Raw genomic sequence first — 10,971 nt, 5'->3', positions numbered from 1 at the left:
CTTGGAAAAAATAGACAGAACAACAACATCTGCCATATTAAATCTATTCAGCAATGCCATTAACCTTCCATTTATTTCGCTACGTTGGCCTTTGGTGCTGCTTTTTGAATGTTTTTAAACTGTTATTGTTGTTTTTGTTGCTGACTTTTAAATAATTGATATTTGTCATTTGCTGTTAAATAATTGATTTTTGTCATTTGCTGTCAGTCAGTAAGTCAGTACGTTGCTGCCTTTTTGAATGCAAACCTACTACCACCAAAGTTGAGTCAGGAGGCTTAAACAAGGATAAGCGAATACAGCAGTGTCAGCCGGCAAAAGTTGCCGTGAGCTCGAGACGGTTCGACTGGCACGACAACGAAGTCTTGCTAAGGTGCTTTAATGCCCTATAAAACATTAACCCCACGTTGCCGATTGCCAATGTTGCATACAACTGAGCGAAAAATGTGCAAAAAACAAAAAAGCAGCAAAATTCGAATATACTAGCAGAATATGACAAACGTAGAGTAAAAGCAACAAGGCTATGACTCCCCGAAAACGAGTTAACTTTCAGTTTGAGGATTTTAAGCAACCCATGTTAGGCAGAGTTGTGTCAAAAACGGAAATTACGACATAACTAAGAAGTATTTTGGCCTTTCGATGGAATCTACATAAGCCAAAATACATATCTACATTTACATTAATACATTAAACGAATAGTCTCCTCATCCTCCATGTTTAGTACCTTCCAAAAATAATAATTTTACTCAAGCGGCGTTATTCCCTTAACAATTACTTGTAATACAAATACTTCCAAATACATAAGTATATTGGACCTTTTGTGGTTATTTGTTATTGTGACGTCGGTGTCCTCTTAGTGGTCCAGAAGTTACAAGAAGGTAAATCAGGCGAATATTACTAATTTGTTAAAAATGTGGCAAAATGATTACGAATAACCGATGCAGTATGAGATCGATATTCAATAAATTCATACATAGTAAAAATCGAAGAAAGCCTCACAAAACGACGCGTATCTCAAATACTAATGAATATTTTGACGTGAAGTTTAGCATAGATGTTACTTACAGTAATACGTACTTACAAAAAAAAGAATTTACCAATTCCAAAAACACGCGAAGTACAATTCAAGCAAACGAACAAACATCAACAACCGAATGCTTAAATGCCGCATTTAAATTACCGTCATTTAGTTAAAGCGCTTTGAGCAATTTGTCACCCATAGTAAATTATTGAAGTGGCCAAAAGCTATCACCCTTAACGCCTGCTCTTTAGCAGGTTTGATGTTTGAAAGACACTTGTTAATCTTTTGAATAATCGGTCACCGTCATTGCCACTACAATACTTATGACCAAAAGTTATGTCAGTTGTACAAAACCTCACCAGGTGTGTGTAGATGTAACTGTATGCGAATGGTATTAGCAACGCCGCCAGACATACCAATCCACTGCTTATGTTCAACGCTTCGTCTCAATTTCCTTGTTACTTTTTATATAGCGTTTTGAGGCCGTACACTGCGAGAGTGAGAAAAGTGTGGGGAAGCCCTATGCAGCTTTACATTAACCACTGATCTAGTAGTCATTGGCCAGAATTCGGAATGTACTATTGCCGCTGCCAACTAGACAATTGTACTTTCTTTGTTCAGTCTACAATTTTCCCAAAGGCGTAAAATGTCACTTGTACCTTGGTTTACTTCACCGTTTTGTGTGAATTGTCTAGTCTGCTGGCAATCAGCTTGGCTGTTAATAAATTGGTAGCCTGCCTGAATTAATGCGACAGAAAAAACAACAAAAATAACCTTTAATAGCGATTAGTCTGTGGGCACTTGTGTCAGTTAAACAGTCTCAACTGCTTTTGTTTCTTGGCTTTATAAGTGTATTAGTAGCGTTTGTAATGCGATTGCATTAAACTTCTTCTGCGATTTTGTTTGTCACAAACAAGTACGATTGAAGTGAATAAATAAAATAAAATAAAAGGAAAATTAAGCAAATTTCAACTGCGTCTTTATACCCAGTCCGCATTTAAAGGCAGACTAGCATATATCCAGCAACAAATTGAAGGCTGAAGAAATCCCATTGAAGAAAGCGACATTTTACTGTTCTGAAGACTAAAGGGAATAAACTCAGGGTTGAATACTTTGAAAATAATTTCAGAAAGTCGGGAAATACAATATTTATATTTCGTGATTTTCTGTCCGAAAATAATTTAAATTAAACGTTTTTGGAACATTAAAAATATTAAAATAAAATTGAATTATCAGGTTATTGAGATGTTTTTTTTTTTGCTTATATCAGAGTACCAGCATTTAACAATTATACGTATAGCCCGAATTAATATAATGCAGTCAAATTGTAAGTAGTACTAATTCCAAACACTTATAAGGTATTAGTGAATGTAAAATTTTTTGATCGGGTCTTTTCATCAAGATTTTTCACTAACAAGGCGAAGTAAACCTTCGCCATAAGCTCAGTTGCGATTTGGTAGACAGAAAACTCGTTGTTGAAAAGTTTTAGAAAAGAAAAAATAAAGATAAAGCTTATTAAAGTAAGGTCGTAAATAAAACTCGTTAACATTGTTTCTCAGAGCTGTGGATTCAAAAAAAAACAATCGATTGGCTGCAAAAGTCGGGTGTAATTAAACCATAGCTTACTTAATCTGTAGTAAATATTTCCCCAACTACTTTGGAGGGGCTGGACATATATATGGCTTAACCATAAAATCAAATTTTTCTTTACTCAAGCTTCTGTAATCCTTCTCCACGCCATGCACTTTAGTAGTATTATTTGCAGACTAGTGCTGGTAAAATGGAATTTTAAGTTCAAGTGTCTTGTTGCACTAAGCAGGACTGTGCTTTGTAATGTTTTTAAGTCGACAAAGAGGGAACTGTTAATACTTGAACTGAAAGGCAATGACCTCTCACGCATATAAGTTGTAAAGAACAACAGCCAAAACGACTGAAACATGCAACACAGTTAAATGCTATTAAAGCGGTTTTTGCAATATTTTCTGTTTTATTTTTTCACTCTTTCAAGATTTCACTTCGACTGTTATAAGTGCATAGTTGCTTTTGACCTTTAGAAATTGAGTGGACGTGGAAAGTTGCCATATCGAAACATTTGAACTATAATCATTCGAGTTTTTCATTATGCTTGTACGTATATGTACATATGTAAGGAAAGAGACTAACTGAGAGAGGATACTACAGCAAGATAACATAACTCTCACCACTTGTCTTTTTTATTGCTGCTCGAGAAGTAGACTTTTGCGGGCGCCTCCTACTTTTCTAGTATATCTTTTTTTCACTCAACTTGTACACTGTCGTCGTTTTAGTTGTTGCTGCTATTTTTTGTACTTTGAAATCATTTAACTTGCTTTCAGTTTTTGCATGCCATTCAGTCGCTAACTTCAAAACAAAACAAAAAATTGAAATAAATGTTTATTGTCTGTCTCGGTATAGATTGAGCACATAACTATTTACATAAGTATATTGGAAGGAATAATTCAAGTATGAATTGTGATTACAAAATCAAAACAGAGTACCATACCCGTAATAAAACTTGATATTATTTTTTCTAAATTTAAAAAAAAAGTAAGCTTAGGCCCGTAGATATCGGAAGGTGTATGGCTGCAAAAGTGGCTATCAGACTCAGACTATCTGGGTTTTTAAAAATAAAATGTATCTGAACCCTCGAACTATGGCGGCTCCTTCTCTGCCCATATACCGACGAGGAAGTTGTTGGTGGGAAGAAGCCATTGAAGGAGAGATGCACTGAGCGTCTTCACGGATGGGTCAAAGCTTGGTGGAGCGGTTTACTATCAGGAGCGGTCTATCAACTTCAGCTTCAGATTTCCTGACTATTGAAGTGTCTTCCAAGCCGAGGTTGAAGCCATTAAGATAGCAGTAGATCTGGTGCTCCGAAATGCAGCCTCCTTCAAAGGAGCGACCATTCACTCATATAGCAGAGCGGCGATACTAGCCTTGACATCATTTACAGTGCGTTCAGGGTTGGTCAAGGAGTGCCTAATCTCGCTTTCAATAGCATCCATTGACTTTAGGATAACACTGGTATGGATACCGTTCATAGCGGAGTCGCAGAAAATTGCAAAACTGATGAGCTAGCAAGAAAAGGCACCCTAGAACCGCTATCGGTAGATTGGAAGCAGGTCGGTGCTCTCGTATCCTCTTGCCTTCTGCTACTAGCTAGCTGATCTTCGCGGAAGCTTGGCTAGCGCTGGACCACCATCGGTACATGCGCAGTCGACAAAGGCTATTGGCCCAAGATAAGTCGCAAGAGATCTAGTGATCTCTTTGCCTTTAGCATTGTTAGCTTTTATGAAAAAACAAAACTAGACAATAGATACTGCATACGATCAGAAAGCAGAAGAAATAGAACACAGTTTTAGATCAATGGATTGTGTGTAGTGAAAAGTAGTGGTTGAATAAAGGACGCCAAAGCTAATTGTGGGTAGTGTTTGTACGTGTATACATATGTATGTATATATAAAGAGTGATCGATCAACATTTTTTCTGAGCAGTGAAATAATGGCTTTGAAATGGCCCCAACACCTGAGGGTAATTGTAATTGAAATCAATTCTGCGTAAGGGAATGGACTTTGTAATAAAAATGCAAGATCAAAAGTTCTTCAGTTTGGCTAATTTTCAAGCTGTTCAGAAAATTTTATTTAATTTTTATATTTCCTTTTCAGAGGTTGGTAAAGTAAATCTTGAAATGCCAAAAAATTCGTTTCAGTTGCGGCTCTTCTCTGCAGTAAGGCTCTGAAATTATCACCTATTTTTAGAAGTGATTTTTAACTCTCATTTCAAAAATAAAATCGTTAATTACATCTGATTGATTTCTGATTGTCATTAAATGTGTCAACATGCATTTCTTGCGAACATGATACTGCTAACTATGTAGAGGATGTAGAGTTGGTTTGCTTTCAGGTTACAAGCAACGCTTTGAGCACGAATTAATTATAACAAATGGCTTTGGCTCATTATCTCGACACGACCCTGATTAATTTTGCTTTAAATGTGCAAACACAAATCGTCGATTTTAGACAGCATGAGAAAAGCGGAGGCAAAAATTAATTAACGTAATTGCAAAATTAAGCGAAAGCATACATAAAGAGCATAAACCAAAACGTGTAACAACTGAAAAGCGAAAATGGAATATTTCACATTGACCAACATTATTTATTTCGTAATTTCCTCGAACAAGCAAACGTGTTGTGTTGGTGGTTATGTCCACCCTCTACTTTAACTAAATGCCAAAAAGAGCGATTATAAACGGATTTGTTGTAAAAAAATATCTGACAAGAAAGTGTCTTGAAGGTTTTAGAATAAAAGAAAACTCTTCGAATAATTGGAACCATTTACACGATCGTTAAAATAGGGCCAGATGGTAATAAATTTTGAGGATGAATTTCAATAAAGAAACCAAAATGTTGAAGGATTTTGAAAGTAATTTAAATTGAAAATAATTAGATTTTGTTGCCTCTCTGAGTATAGTGATTTCTCATAAATACATGTATTTAACCTTAAATTACTTAACAACACCTACGCCACTAACTTCAATCAACCAAACCAAAAATAATTTTTAAACCTTAACAGCTGCAAAAAAAGATAACGAAAAGTATTTAAAACAAGTAAGAAAGGGCTAAGTTCGGGTGTCACCGAACATTTAATACTCTCGCATGATAAAGTGATAATCGAGATACCGTTATTAGTAACTTTATTGCGAGAATATAAAAATGATGTCCTCTGAATTACATGAAAATATCTGAGAGATTTACCGATATTTTTGGTGAAAAATTAGGTTATGTTAGGTTAGGCACTGAGTTCTTCGTGTTCGATATCAGGGACCTTGAAAAGTTATAGTCCGATCACGACAATTTTTCCACAAGGGATACCTCAGCTCAAATACCGTATTTGTGTAAAGTTTTATTCCGCTATCATCATTTGTTCCTAATGTGTATATTATAAAGAGAAGGCATCAGATGGAATTCAAAATAGCGTTATATTGGAAGAAGGCGTGGTTGTGAACCGATTTCACCCATATTTCGTACATGTTATCAGGGTGTTAAGAAAATATTATATACCTAATTTCATTTAAATCGGTGTAGTAGTTCCTGAGATATGGTTTTTGGTCCACAAAAGCCAGGGTGCAGCTTCTTTCTGCCATTTCTTCCGTAAAATTTAGTGTTTCTAACGTTTTTTGTTAGTCGGTTAACGCACTTTTAGTGATTTTCAACATAACCTTTGTATGGGAGGTGGGCGTGGTTATTAACCGATTTCCTTCGTTTTTAAGCTGTATATGGAAATGCCTGAAAGAAACGACTCTATAGAGTTTGGTTGACATAGCTATAGTAGTTTCCGAGATATGTAGAAAAAACTTAGTAGGGGTTCCAAATATGCCCCTCCCTAATGCGATCCTTTGTGCCAAATTTCACTTTAATATCTTTATTTATGGGTTAGTTATGACACTTTATAGGTTTTCGGTTTTCGCCATTTTGTGGGCGTGGCAGTGGGCCGATTTTGCCCATCTTCGAACTTAACCTTCTTATGGCGCCAAGAAATACGTGTACCAAGTTTCATCATGATATCTCAATTTTTACTCAAGTTACAGCTTGCACGGACGGACGGACAGACAGACATTCGGATTTCAACTCTACTCGTCACCCTGATCACTTTGATATATATAACCCTATATCTGACTCTTATAGTTTTAGGACTAACAAACAACCGTTATGTGAACAAAACTATAATACTCTCCTTAGCAACTTTGTTGCGGGAGTATAAAAAAATAAGTTGAAGTTTGATTAGAAATACGAAAAGACTTTTTCGACTACCCTATATCATAAGTTATTTTTGCTCGTGATGATCCTAATGCATTCAGTAAAAAGTTGCATTTACTTTACCTTATATCTGTTTGTTTCATAACCCCCTTTGTACTGTGATTGTCACCAAACCCTTCGGGTTTGCTCCAGTCATGGTTTGTGTCGCGCCTTAGTTGTTCGTTGCATTTTGTAGTTCTCTTCTAGGTTGTTGCTCTCCAGTTCTTTGGTGTTTCATTATTTTTGCTGCTACTTCCCACACGGTTCTTCACTTATGTAGTGATTCCATCATTTGATATATTTAGTCTATGAATTTTTAAAAATCTACATTTCTTGGTCATATTTCGCACAATGGAATAAAGTGTGCTCTACACTCTCGATGGTCTCGCCTCCGCGATCATCGCATGCATATGCAGTTGTCTTCGTGTTTGAATCGCTTCAAATATGATTTGAAACAGTCGTGTCCTGTGAGAATTTGAGTTTAGTGAAAGTCTACGTCATCGTGTGGTCTATTTAGACATTTCTCAATGTTGGGAATTAGTCGGAATGCCCAGCGACCATTTCGGTTGTCTCCATCGTTTTGGCCAGCTCTTCATTGTATCTGCACTGGCTTTCTCTTTTGGAGTTGTGGGTATTACTCTATCGTTTAAAGGGTATATGAGCTTTTTGGCAAAAAGGTTAATTAGTGTAAGCCCTCAGTTACTAGGATATCATCTTCAGGTATCGTGCGCAACTGGTAGCGGACTAAGAATACCAGGCCAGGATGCCGAGTTGAAGGCACTGAGGGTTGCAACTATATGTGTGTATGGATCTGTGTGTTGGCGTAAAACTGAAGTAAGCTGAAACTTATGTGATTTAAAGAAATAAGAGAAGAGGAAGACAAAAACACAACAATATGTTAACAAGCAAAATGTTGTGAATTTCATAAGCCAACTAAAGTAACAATAACAACAAACCCATACGCATAAGCTGGCGCCGAAATAACATAAGCTTTCATGTGGCTGAAAATGCATTAAAACCCACACACGTTCTTAAACGAAGAAACCCGGTTAGTTGGCAGCGTAAAAGTGCAAGGACGATTACAAGAAAGCAACACCCAATGATTGAAGAAAATTAAAAACACTGTCACAGCAACATTGTGGGCAGCTGCTTGGGCAGCAACAAGATGTGGCAAAACGATAAAAAGAAGAAAATTAATACTAGTAAAAGTTAGCAGCTGTGACACACTTCGATTTCGCAAGAATGGGTTGTAAGAAGCCAAATTCTCCATACATCCATACATCTCTAAAATCATGTGTATGTTGAAATAATAATGTATCCATGGGTGTAATGGTGTTTGCAGCAACTTTATCCTTGAGCTTGAAATAAATTTTTGCATGCATTCGTAAGTTTCTGACACGCTGCAGTGATTTTGCTAAAAGGAAGTGTAGTGTACATAGAGTTGCATTAACCACAAAAAAAATATTGAACGAAATTTTTACTAATAATATAAAGACTCGAAGAATTGGCTAGATGTAGCAGATCTGCTCTGTTTTTACTGAAGACATTTCTGCTGCAGAACCAGGTTAGGTTTTAAAAGCTAAAATTTGCACAAAATAGTTTCCTATATATGTGTAAGCATACTTTTTACGAAAAATATATGTAAGCATTTTCTTCTTGTGAATCAATAAATAATGTTTTCTTTCCAACCAATCCAGAATTGAACTAAATGTTTGCAAATGTTGCTGAAGGAAATGTCTAAAAATTAGAAACGCTCCAAAACCCGTGTAAATAAAGAACGCTTACAAAATTTAACGCGTCTAACATTTTTTACCTTCAACTCAATAATTAGAACATAAGTTCAAAAAAGGAAGTTTCGTGAGTAGTTTGGTATCTTTACGATTTAAAAATGCTTAATATTTCTACAAACCTTTTAAATCAGCTTAAATCCTTAATTGACGGCTGCATGTTCTCTATTTTGTAAATAAATCAGACATTTTATGTCTTTCAAGGCATAGACCGTTTTTTATTTATGGAAATATAGATAATATCTAACTACAAAAAAAATTTGTATTCAAGAAAATTAAAATTATTTCGACCAAAGTTCTGTTTTAAATATAAGTGATATAATTTTTCTTTCAATAAAGGAGGCAAAATCTTCATACGAGATGCAATTACAAGAACCTTAGAAAATGCTTGAGTTCATGATAGTTTTAGCTTCAATTTATTCTAGGTTACAAGGATTAAACATAAATTTTTGCGAGAATGGAAAGTCTAGTTCTTAGCTCACAGAAAATTACACTTATATTGGTATGCAGAAATGCTCAGTTGAAATAATATATTTCCTTATGCGCAGGCCCCACAATTCGCATTTAATCCAGCTCATTGCATTCTAATTGGACTAACGGAAATTTTCTCATTTCTACCAGAGTAAAATTCCATTTGCTTCTCACCAATCTGAAAAATCTATACAAACATAACTTTGGACAAAAGTTTTCGACTACCACTGCGCGCATCTCAGCAGCAAACGAACTTTGCAGTGCTGCATAAAATCGAAGCAAACTTAACTAGTTTAAATTCACTTTGCTGTGCGAAAACTTTCGGACATTTTTGCATTTCTAAGTTAGAAAAAAAATAAAACCGCGAATGACAAATCAGTGGTAGACGGAGCATAAAAATAAGGACAATAAAAGCGAAAAGCAAGGATAGGCAGGAAGAAAACAAAAATAGGCCTTAAATCGCGTGCACGTCAGTGCGGTCGGTGGACTCGGTACCTCCGAAATCGTTTCAACAACGAAAAATCTCTAAAATACATACAATGGTAGACGTATTGCTCAAAATTATAACAGAATAGTGTCTGACTACATAGTTACAAGGAAAGCTCTGTTTATCAATAACAGCGGATGCCGCCTTTACCCCACAACTCTTTTACTTTTTGCAATTTACTACAAATAAGCATTTTAGCGGTACAATATCTGGAGGGAAAATTTCATACAAGGTTTCATAAGCATTAACCTTTTCAATTAAATTTCCGTGTTGCACTTGTGTTTTGGAGACTTTATTCTTAATTAATTCTTATCTTATATATAAAACTGGATCGCAAAACTCAACAACGCCTGGACCAATTTTGCCAATTATTTTTTCTAAGTGTTCCCTGAGTTTCACAGATGGTTTTTATGGCCAGAAATATTCGAATAATTACCGAAACCCCCCTAAAAACAGTTCTTTTCTTTTTCCCATACAAACGTTGTATAAAAATGAGTGTTTGTTTGATAGTAATGCTAATGCACGATAACGGCTGAACCAATCTTGAGGAAAATTTCAGAGGAACGGGGAAGGTAGAAATAACAAAAACCGTATGCTTTTCGTGTGGAAAAGTCGGAAAATTTGGGCAATTCCAAAAAATAACTTTTTCATATACAATTTTTTTTTTATTTTTTGTTTTGTTTTTCCATTATTTCAATCGTTCAAATTCGTCATTTGGCTTCTTTATTCTGGCTTTTCAAAAGAGAAATTATTGAAAATTATTCAGTGCGAACGTTATGTGTGTTTCACACAAAGTGATCAATTACAGATTGAAATTTGTTACGAGGCCACGTAGAGGTCGCGCTAAAATCGGTCGGCGTTCCTTTTGCCATCAACGTAAGGAAGCCTAAGACACATGAACGAGTACTACCAGGATGCGATGACTTGCGGAATTATGGATCGCGGTCAATCAGCAAGTGATCGTCACGGCACGACTTTTCAAACAACAGCTACGATGTTTGATGAACTTTATCCTGAAGGAACGTTTATATGGTGCTGTTAGATGCTGGATGTTCTCTGTTGAGTGCCAAAGAAGAGGTTTGGCGCACGCACACAATACAAGGGGACAGACATTTCAGTTCCAACGCATTCCGTTTCCAGTGAAAATTGCACTTGAGATGACAATCAACAGGACACAACGATAGTCGCTAGAAGAGTATGGCATAAATCTGGAAATGCTACGTTTTTCACACGGCCAGTTATACGCGGCGTGTTCACGAGTTGGAAAACCATTTTCTCTGTAAATTTCCGCACCGGAACAGAAACAGAAAAATGTTGCTTATCAAGCTGCGTTACTTTGAAATAATTTGGAAAATTTGAAAATAAATGATTTTCAACACAATATAAATTCAACTT

Source organism: Bactrocera tryoni, unplaced genomic scaffold (assembly GCF_016617805.1).
Source record: "Bactrocera tryoni isolate S06 unplaced genomic scaffold, CSIRO_BtryS06_freeze2 scaffold_461, whole genome shotgun sequence".
Taxonomy (NCBI): Eukaryota; Metazoa; Arthropoda; class Insecta; order Diptera; family Tephritidae; genus Bactrocera; species Bactrocera tryoni.
This window is presented reverse-complemented; position numbering follows the sequence as displayed.